Source organism: Giraffa tippelskirchi, chromosome X (assembly GCF_054371585.1).
Source record: "Giraffa tippelskirchi isolate mGirTip1 chromosome X, T2T-mGirTip1v1.2.pri, whole genome shotgun sequence".
Lineage (NCBI taxonomy): Eukaryota > Metazoa > Chordata > Mammalia > Artiodactyla > Giraffidae > Giraffa > Giraffa tippelskirchi.
Window position 1 is genome coordinate 50,835,099 of NC_137289.1, and position 11,027 is coordinate 50,846,125.

An 11,027-nucleotide genomic window follows, 5' to 3' on the forward strand; every position below is an offset into this window, starting at 1 on the left:
TAGGAAGAGTAATGGCAAAACAGAGAAAAAAAGAGGAGTCATTGAGGTGAAAGGAGACCCAAACAGTACAGCCAGGCAGAGAGCATCTTCAAAAAGCTAGGGATGGCTAGCAGGGTGGTTAATGACAAGGTGAAGCTGGGCTCAGAAAAAGGTCACTAGCTGGGGCATGCATCCAGAGAAACCGGCTCATCACCTGTTTATCAACGCAAACACAAACAAGCACACTGGCTCCTCCATATAACAGGCAGCACCCCCTCCTTCGCCTCCCACTGCCCTCCCCACCCCACCCGCCACGTCATACTGTCATAACGCACACTCTGGTTTCTAACTGCCCAGGGGAGTAGGCGCTAGTGTGCCACTGGGCTGTTAACATTCTATCAGAAGGATGGTGCCCTCAGAAAAAGGGGCACTGCCTGTCATGGGTGGGAAATAATACAGGACCCCAAGATCCCTGCCCTCAGCTCAGCTGGAGGGTGGACTAGGAAGGAGGGAAGGTGGTGCCCTTGCCTCCCTTTGCTCCCTCCCCTCCGCCCCAGCCCTCAGATTTCTCAGCAGGGCCGCAAGGTCTAGCCCATTTTGAGAGTCCTTCGTTTAGGCTGCTGATAATGCAAGAGAATGTTTTCCTTTTTGAATTTATGGTAAGAAGAAAAACAGAAGTCCTTGAGAGAAGAGCCAGAACAGAGTTTTCTGCTGCGAATGCTAATAGCCTTAAGGCTGGACCACAGCTGAAGCTATCTTGGGTGTGGCCTCCTCCCAGGGGCCTGTCTGAGCTAAGGGTCTTCACCTAGTATGGATAAAGGCCCTCCCAGCCCCCCTAAAAGTGATCGGCAGGGCCTCTGTGAAGCATGAACCTCCAGAAGCTGAGCTTGTCAGTGTGGGCCTCATTTCCCATAATTTGTTCCAGGTGTGTATGTCTTCGGGTATGTATGTGCATGTGTGTACAAGGGTGCTTGTGTGTCTGCCTGTCTGTCCGAACGTACTGTGTGCAATGTGCATGTGTGTGTGTTTTGTCACTTCAGCTAGCCTGAAGGCTTCAAAGGAACAGGGATCCTGCTTCCATGGCATTGGTACTGCCCTCTCAGGGTGCCTCCTCTGGTGCTGGGCTGCAGAACCCAGTCATTTCTGCAGAGTGGGGGTGGGTGGGTACAGAGTGCTTCTGCTGTCCTGCTCCCTCCAGGGACTCGGGGGGACCACTGCAGTGAAGCAGTGCAGGACCAATGCCTCTTCTCTGCCCCTGCCCCCCCTGAACAACCCCCAAATCCCACCCCTCGCCCCCTCCTGCCTTGCCCAGCCTGCTGCTGTTCTCAGCAATCCCAAGGCTTTCCTGTTGCACTTTTTCAATCTACTATTGCTCTCCAGAGGCCTGGTTAGTGGCAAAATCCCCTGATCAGGCCACACGGCTCACTTCCCCAAGACACAGGAACTGTGTCATTCACCAGAGAGAGGTCCCCAGACTCCTGCAGCCTCCTGGAGTCCCCAGCCCCCTCACCCAGGGAGGCAGAAGCTTGACTCTTGGAAGCCACAGCACCAACAGCATCACTAGCTGGTGTTTATGGGGGCACTTGCTGGCTTTGGGCAGCTAGCCCAGCTAGTCTGCAGGGTACCTCAGATCTGGGAGAGGCTGAGAGCCGAGAACCTGGGGTGCCTACCCCCCTACTCTGGCCAGCCTCCTCTCTCTGGTGGTCACATCAGCTCACACTTGTCAGCCAATTGTGGTAGTGGGTGTTGGTGGGAGAGAGGGGAGGATCTCTAAACACACAGCAAGGAGTGTCTCTCTCCTGCTTGGATCATATCCCCTCCCTTCTCAGAGTCCTGCAGTGGCTCCCAACTACCTCTCACATCCATTTAAACCTTCTCTCTGCGGGCCTCCAAGTCCTCCATAATTACATCCCACCTTCCCACATCCCCATTCCCACACACGCATCAGGCATAACTCAGGGCCAGACAGACAGTCGACGCCATCCACAGCGGCTCCGGCCGGTCCTGCCACAGGTGCCCAAAGCCCCACCAACAGAGCCACTCCTCCGCCTCCTTTGAAAATGCAAATGTTAACTGAATGGGAAAGGCAATACACTGCCATCAGCTATTAACACCTAGGCCAGACCAGGATTCTGTCATTAGATTTGACTGAGCTGGGAGCTAAGCCCCATCCAAGCAGCTAAGGGAGTGGGGGGAGGGGACCCAGAGGCGCCCGAGCAGCCAACCGGAGGGGTGCAGGGAAGGGGTTCTGACGTCGAAGCATCTCAGTCACGATTTTACCAAGGGCTACAGTCTGACTCGGCGTCTCCACTTAAACCAGTCAAACCCACTAGTTCTCCCCCCCACACACACCAACTTGCTTCCCCTCCACACATACCATACATCACGTCTTATTTCACCTCAAGGGTACCCTCACACCAAGATGCTGAGATTGAATTGCTTCTCTCACATGAAAAAAATAAAATAAAATAAGCTACGAAACTGGGTAGAAGCTAGCATGTCTGCCTGGGCATGGCCAAGTCTTGTTGAGGTTTCCCAGGGGAGAGCCGAGACTCTTTGGCTCAGAGGAAATAGCAAAGGCTTCCTGGGAAGCCTCTCTCAGCTCCCAGGAAACTGGATTCCCCAGTTTCTCCTGCAGTGAGCTTGACGGGCCAGGAAAGGGAGGGAGGGGCAAAGTCCCCCCAGCTGCCGGCCCTGGTGGCTGAATCGCCACAACACCGCCACAACACCCCGGGGCCCTCAAGGCCAAAGTGTGTGCTTTTTACCCCAAGACTTGCAGGGGAGAAAACTCACTTGGGGCTTCTTTCTGCGTCAGCATAGAGTCCCCCACCCTCCACACCAAGAAGGGCGCCCCCAAAGCAGCCTTGCTTTTACAGCAGTTTGTCGAACAGGGCAGGAGTCCAGGGACTGCCCCGCCCTCCGCAAGAGCTGCAGGAGGTAGAGACCACCTGGTGGACTCTAGGGCTCTGCAGTTGGACTAAGATGTAGAGGGGAGGGGACAGGTTTGGCAGAATTGGGGGTATACTGTGATCAAGGGCTCTTTGGTGGCAAATGGTGGGCACACTACCTGCTTCTAACAGGATGGTGTCAAGCATTTTTGCCCCTGCAGTGGTTTCAGTGTGTGTGTGTGTGTGTGTGTGTGTGTGTGAGGGTGTGTGTGTGTGCAAGAGAGGCCCAAGAGCTTGGGTGTGAACGGGCACGACTACAAGAGGTAGAAACGTTTTTTGGCCAGAATGGAGTTCTTAAGGGCCCTAGTGGAGGGGTCTACAGCACCTTGGGATGGGGGGGCGGTTGTGTGTGTCTTGGGGGGCGCAGGTACCGCATCTGCAGTGATGTGCAGTTGTCATGTAGTTTCTCTGAGACAACACACTCATTCACAGACACACTCTCCAAGCTCCAAAGCACCCGGCTGGGGAGTCGAGTGTGTGTGTGTGTGTGTGTGTACATGTGTTAGCGATGCTGGGGAGGGGATGCATGTAGGGGTCTATGTTTGGGTGACTGCTTTATTAGCATCCTGGTGGGAGGGGGCAACTGTAGCTCTGTGTGTGTGTGTGTGTGTTTCCTCTTTGGCTGGGGGTGACTCTGTAAGCTGAGCGCCGGGTATACGGTGCCGCTGTGTGTGCGTGTGTGTGCGTCCGTGTCCGCGTGTGAACATGGCCCCGGGAACCACGCACATGCTTCAGACAGCTGTTTCTGGCAGCCCCGAGGCTTGGGCTTCTCGGGGTACCCCGGCTAAGTGGCCACCTCCCAGCAGCCAGGCCCCGTGTCTCGCCGGCTCTCCCAACTGTGCCCACGGCCCCGGCGCGCACACAAAGGCTCCATAATGAACGCGCTGAGCTCCCCTGCGCTCGACTCCTGAACCCGCACCCCCGGCGGCCGAGGCGAGCCCGCCAAGCCAGCGACTCACCGGGGCAGCGGGCACACCACCGGCCGCTCCCCCCGGCCATAGACCGCCCAAACTCCGGGCGGCCCGACGCTGGGCGCCCCCAGCCCTGGCTCCCGGCTCCCGGGGGCGCCAAAGCGCCCGGCATCCCCGAGCCGGCCCCGGGGCGGCACGCTCCCGCCGCGACTCACCCCCAGCCCGGCTGAGAATGCGGGCGCGCCCCCCTGGAAGCAGCGCGCCTCTTACCTTCCTCCTCCGCCTCCTCTTCCTCCTCCTGCTCTTCGGCGGCGCGGCGGCGGTGGCGGCGGCAACAGCGGCGGGACTAGGGCGCCCGTGTCCCCGAGCCCGGCACGGGCGTGGGGCTCAGTGGCGCCGGGCGGTGGGGCGGGCGAAGGTTGGCGGGGCGGCAGCAGCTGGCCCGGGACGCGGGGAGCTGGCGCGCAGGCGGCGGGCTGCGGGCAGGCTGGCAGCGGCGCGCGCGGGCTCCTCGGGCGGGCTCCATGGCTGCGCCGCGGGCGGCACCATCGCCGTGGCTCGCTCGTCTCGCTCGCTCCGGGAGTGCGGCAGGCGGCGGCGAGGTGACGGATGGCGGCGAGGCGGCCGGACGGCCGAGGAGGGGAGGGAAGAGGGGGCGGGGGGAGGGGAGGGGAGGGGGAGGAAAGAGGGGAGTACGGAACGAGGGGCCTCTCCAGCGCCTCCCGACCCTCGAGTGCTGGCGTCGGTTTCCCCGAATGGGAACGCGGCTTAAAGGCACAGCTGCCGGCTCGGGTCACAACTAAAAATAAGCACAACATTGACAATTGGGTAAAGACTCTCCCAAGATACAACCCCGCCAACCCAGCTCCCCAGCCCGGCGCTGCCTCACTTCTTGAACCTGACCGTTCCGGTTGGGCTCTACCGGGGAAACTGCTGGCGGCTAAGAAGACAAGCCCATTTCCAAAGTGAACCCGGGGAAAGTCGGGGAAATGGGGGCGGGGGATGAACTGCGGAGAAGGGGCCAAGGGGCCGCTCGACTCGGGACTTCATTCCCTGGCCCCTGACCTTGCCTCCAGCACCCCCTCGCCCCTGGGGTTTACTCGCCTTCTGCTGGGGTTGCCCGCCCTGCAGCTCCCCTTCTGGTCACTACCGCCGGCGTCCACAGGCACCCTGAGTTTCGGCTCCGGCTCCAGCTCGCAGCTCCTCTCCCCAGCACTGGAGTGCGAGCTGTTTCGAGCCCAGGCCCAGCCTGGAGAGCCCACCACAGGAAGGGCGCGATCCGCCGGCTGGCAGAGGTCCACTTTGAGCATGCAGTCGGTTTGGTGAGAAGGAGGTTAAGGTGTGCGTGCGTGTTTGTGTTCACCAGCAGATGGGGGAGGGTCCTGCACAACACAAATACACACACACACACACCCTAAAGGAGAGTAGCCAGGCACACAGCACAGTGCCTGATGAATGATCTCAGGACATTTTTAAGAGACATGCTGTGAATACTAAACGTGTAGCAACTGAGATTCAAGAAAGGTTCTTGGGGGACTTCCCTGGCGGCCCAGTGGTTAAGACTCTGTGCTTGCACTGCAGGGGACATGGGTTCAATCCCTGGTTGGGGGGAACTAAGATCCCACAGGCCCTGTGGAGCGCCCAAAAGAAACAACAACAAAAAGAAAGGCTCTTGGTCTCCCTGGTTGCTCCAGACCCCTTTGGAGGAGTTTTGGCGACCTAGAAGAAAGGCAGATCTCCTCCCTTAAAAGGTGGCCTCAGTGGGGATCCAGAGGGCCTGGGAAACTGGTCAGTGGGTCTGGGAGGGCAAAGTTGAGTCCAGGGAAAAGAAAAACAGGAGGAAGGGGTGGAACAGAAGAGCCTCTGGTGATTCGGAATGCCTGCTAATTTTTCCCATGTCAGAGGCTCCTCGCAGACACAGCTAACATTGGCATATTTGAGCCTCAGCAGTTATAGGGTGAAAAGTGACCCTATCTCAATTTCCTCTGTGTGCTTGGACTCTGGAAGGGAGGCTGTTGGGAAAAGCAGACCCATTCCAGTTGGAATCTTTTCCCCACCCCCAGTTCTATGTAAGCATTTGGGTGAAGCCTCAGAAGATGCTGGAGGGCTACCAAGAGGCCATCATAGGGCAAGAGGATGGTCTTGTGAGCTGTGTGGACTTTCCAGGATACAGAGGAGAGCTCCGGGTGCAGGGCTCTGTGGCTCTCCGCACCTGGGATCATCAGTGGAGTAGCTGACTAGCAGATCTGGCCATCCATCCACTGAGCACACTTTTTGCTTCCTTCCTGGCACTTCCTACTGTGAAAGAAAAGAAAGGATGGAAATTCCCTGCATCTGGATGGGGGTAGTCTAGGCTGGGGAAAACAAGCTGATGGAATTATTAAATATAGATGGTAAGCAACAGTAGAGACATACAGGGAGTGAAACACATGGCCTTCCTGGGCAAATGCACAGGCAGACCCCCACACAGGAAGATGCTGTGGGGAGCACAACATACACATGGGCACACACACAGAGATCACACGTGGGGCCACAGACACGCTGAGCTAGTACAAGGAAAAAGAAGTCTAGTCTAGCCAGGGGAGTGACTCAGACTTTATTTCTAATCCTTCCAAAAGGGAGAGGTGAAGAGAAGAGGGGAAGAGCTGGCCTCCTGTCTCCAGGGACTGGAGAGGTAGCCTGGGAACCAGCTGTCCAGTATGAATAATGCTATTTGCAGTCAGACAGTCCCTGGCTGGTTCCCTTGGGGGTGGTGTCTCGGGGACACGGGCATCCCCTCCAGAGTTCTCTGATCCTCACCCAGTTCTTTCCTTATTAATTTTAATGTTAATAACACATGTCAACAAGTTGGGGCTTCCCAGGTGGCACTAGTGGTAAAGAATCTGCCTGCCAATACAGGAGACATAAGAGACTTGGGTTCGATCCCTGGGCCAGAAAGATCCCCTGGAGGAGAGAGCATGGCAACCCGCTCCAGTATTCTTGCCTGGGAAACCCCATGGAAAATGGAGCCTGGCAGGCTATAGTCCATGGGGTTGCAAAGAGTCAGACATCACTGAAGCGACTTAGCATGCATGCGTGCTAACAAGTTGGTTTGTACCAATTCTTACAATAAAACTCAATGGGTTAATAATGAAAACAAATGCGTTTTGTAACTCTGATTAGCCATCTTCTGCTGTTTTCTGGGCTCACTGGGAGCAGTTGCCAAGCTCCAGTCAATCTGCTGTGTGGTAAACACAAGTAAATAAGGGGTATTGAAGGGGAGAGAGTGTTGGGAGGGACTGTAACACTGGACACATGCATGTGTGAGGGCTCCTGGGTGAGCAGTGAGGCATGGTCCAGTCTAGAATAATGATTAAGGAGACTTCCCTGCTAGTCCTGTGGTTAAGACTCTCAACAGCCAATGCAGAGGGTGTGGGTTCAATCCTCGGGGAGCTAAGATCCCACATGCCGTGTGGTGCAGCCAAAATATTAAAAAGCAAAACAAAAAGAATAGTGATTAAGTGCATGGCTTTTGGAATCTGCCTTTTATTATTATTTTTTAAATAAATTTATTTATTTTAGTTGGGGGCTAATTACTTTACAATATTGTAGTGGTTTTTGCCATACATTGACATGAATCAGCCATGGGTTTACATGTGTTCCCTTTCCTGGACCCCCCTCCCACCTCCCTCCCCATCCCATCCCTCTGGGTCATCCCATTGCCCCAGCCCTGAGCATTTGTCTCATGCATCGAACATGGAATGGTGTTCTGTTTCACATATGATAATATACATGTTTCAATGCTATTCTCCCAAAACGTCCCACCCTCACCTTCTCCCTCAGAGTCCATAAGACTGTTCTATGCATCTGTGTCTCTTATTCTGTCTCGCATATAGGGTTATCGTTACCATCTTTCAAATTCCATATATATGCATTAGTGTACTGTATTGGTGTTTTTCTTTCTGGCTTACTTCACTCTGTATAATGGGCTCCAGTTTCATCCATCTCAATAGAACTGATTCAAATGTATTTTTTTAATGGCTGAGTAATATTCCATTGCATATATGTACCACAGCTTCCTTATCCAGTCGTCTGCTGATGGACATCTAGGTTGCTTCCATGTCCTGGCTATTGTAAACAGTGCTGCAATGAACATTGGGGTACACGTGTCTCTTTCAATTCTGGTTTCCTCGGTGTGTATGTCCAGCAGTGGGATTGCTGGGTCATATGGCAGTTCTATTCCCAGTTTTTTAAGGAATCTCCACACTGTTCTCCATAGTGGCTGTACTAGTTTGCATTCCCACCAACAGTGTAAGAGGGTTTGCTTTTCTCCACACTTTCTCCAGCATTTATTGCTTGTAGACTTTTGGATAGCAGCCATTCTGACTGGTGTGAAATGGTACCTCATTGTGGTTTTGATTTGCATTTCTCTAATAATGAGTGATGTTGAGCATCTTTTCATGTGTTTATTAGCCATCTGTATGTCTTCTTTGGAGAAATGTCTGTTTAGTTCTTTGGCCCATTTTTTGATTGGGTCGTTTATTTTTCTGGAATTCAGCTGCAGGAGTTGCTTGTATATTTTTGAGATTAATTGTTTGTCTGTTGCTTCATTTGCTATTATTTTCTCCCATTCTGAAGGCTGTCTTTTCACCTTGCTTATAGTTTCCTTTGTTGTGCAAAAGCTTTTAATTTTAATTAGGTCCCATTTGTTTATTTTTGCTTTTATTTCTGATATTCTGGGAGGTGGGTCATGGAGGATCCTGCTGTGATTTATGTTGGAGAGTGTTTTGCCTATGTTTTCCTCTAGGAGTTTTATAGTTTCTGGTCTTACGTTTAGATCTTTAATCCATTTTGAGTTTATTTTTGTGTATGGTGTTAGGAAGTGTTCTAGTTTCATTCTTTTACAAGTAGTTGACCAGTTTTCCCAGCACCACTTGTTAAAGAGATTGTCTTTTCTCCATTGTGTATTCTTGCCTCCTTTGTCGAAGATAAGGTGTCCATAGGTGCGTGGGTTTATCTCTGGGCTTTCTATTTTGTTCCATTGATCTATGTTTCTATCTTTGTGCCAGTACCATACTGTCTTGATGACTGTGGCTTTGTAGTAGAGCCTGAAGTCCGGCAGGTTGATGGAATCTGCCTTTTATTAGAAGTGTGACCTTAGGTAGGTCACTTAACCTCTCTAAGCCTTAGCTGCAAGATGGAGATGCTGGCAGAACCTACCTCACAGGGTTATTGGAGATATTTAAATGAGATAATGGAAGTAAAGATCATAGTACATGGTAGCTGTCATTCTTTCTCCAGAGGAATCTGCCTCCTAGTCAGCTACTAAAAGGCCTCCCCAGTTTGTTCTCACTCTGCTTTTTTCCAGTCTGAAGTGATGTATTATGTCTTACTCTTGGCCAAAATGAGTTCTTGAGCCTGTGTGCAAATTGACAGATTTCATTTTGGAAAGGAAAACTCCCTCTCCCGCCCTTCATACCCCTCCAAGAATCACACAGTAGGATTTGTTTTGTTGTTTGACAAACTGTGTCTACCCCTTATGCTCACCAGGGAGGAGGGAGAGCCAGAGGTGGGGTGTAGAGAAGGTTCCTCAACCTTCTTAACATGGCACCCAAATGCAGCGAAATAAACACTTGCATGTAAAATTGGGACCCTCAATCCAATCACACTGAAATTTGGTGAGGAAGATCCCCTTGGGATAAACTTTTAGTCTCTTCAAATCTCATGACAACTGGATGATGAATGATGATCTTCCATCCAAAAGTTTATTTCCTATTGGAATCAATACATTGAGAGGAAGCTAATAAGTGGCACTATTTTGCTCCCTGGCACACTGAGAGTGGATGGAGGCAGCCCAGCCTCACTGGCACCTTAGACTGTAATCAACACTTAATGACCAAGTGGCCCAACTCACCTTTAACTGAGAATCCAGGAATAAATGGACAGAGACTCTCTCAGCCTTCAATAATAATGGTAATACTGACTACCATTCATCCACCCATCACTCACTGCGAGCTGGGCACTCTGGTAATGCTCCTAGGAAAAGGCAGACGGTTCTTCATCCCAGGGGATACAATTAGTTCCACTTCCCTGGTAGGACCTCCAGCCAGCCCCGAGAGCATTACATGCATTAACTCATTTCACGATAATCACAACCCTCTTACTTAGGGAGCATGATCATCCTTATTTTACGGAGGAGGAAGTATAGCCAAGACTCACATAGCAATAAGTAGTGGAACCTGGATTCCAACCACAGAATGACAATGAATAGTGATAATAATGACACTTGCTAACTTTTACTGAGCACTTATTATGAACCAGGTCCCATGCTAGCATTTTGTGTGCATTTGCAGATTGAGGGCAGAAGGAGAAGGGGACGACAGAGGATGAGATGGTTGGATGGCATCACCGACTCAGTGGACATGAGTTTGGGTGGACTCCGGGAGTTGGTGATGGACAGGGAGGCCTGGTGTGCTGTGGTTCATGGGGTCGCACAGAGTAGGACACAACTGAGTGACTGAACTGAACTGCAGATATAATCCTCACAATAAACCTGAAAAAGTAGGTAGCATGATCATGACTACTTTAAAGGGAAATGAAGGATCAGAGAGATTAAATAATCTCCACAAAGTCACACAGCTGCTAAGGCCTAATCCAAGACTTGAACCCATGCCAATTGGACTGCAACGGTGATAATGTCTCCAAAAAGGCTGTGACTCCCAGCCTTCAACTGGGGTTGTACAGTGGAGACAGGCTGGTAGCCTTTTCCAGAGACAAACTCAGCTCCCTGCCTCTGCTGAGACAACCCAGTCAACCACTAGCATCCAGGAAAAGATGAATAACTGAAGAGCAGAGTATCACTTCACCAACAGCCAATGGCAAGAGCAGCAAGTACAACTGCCTAAGGCAGCAAGGGGGCCCAGCCCCTGGGAGACTAGGCAGGTGCAGGAGTGGTAGGAGGGATGGCATAATTAGAAAGATCAAGGAGAAAACACACGTTATAATATTTCAGCCCTAGCCCCTTTGTCTCCCTCTTGCCTATTGGCAAGACACCCACAGATCCTAAGCATCTGGGGCCAAACTCCCGAGTTCCTGAGATCCAGGAGGAAACTAGGAGCTACCAGAAAAGCAGGAGGCCAGAGAGAAAGATGCAGAAGGAAAAGTCCCTTTCAAAGGGTTTGTCAGTATGGAGGATAGAAAGCAGGACTTT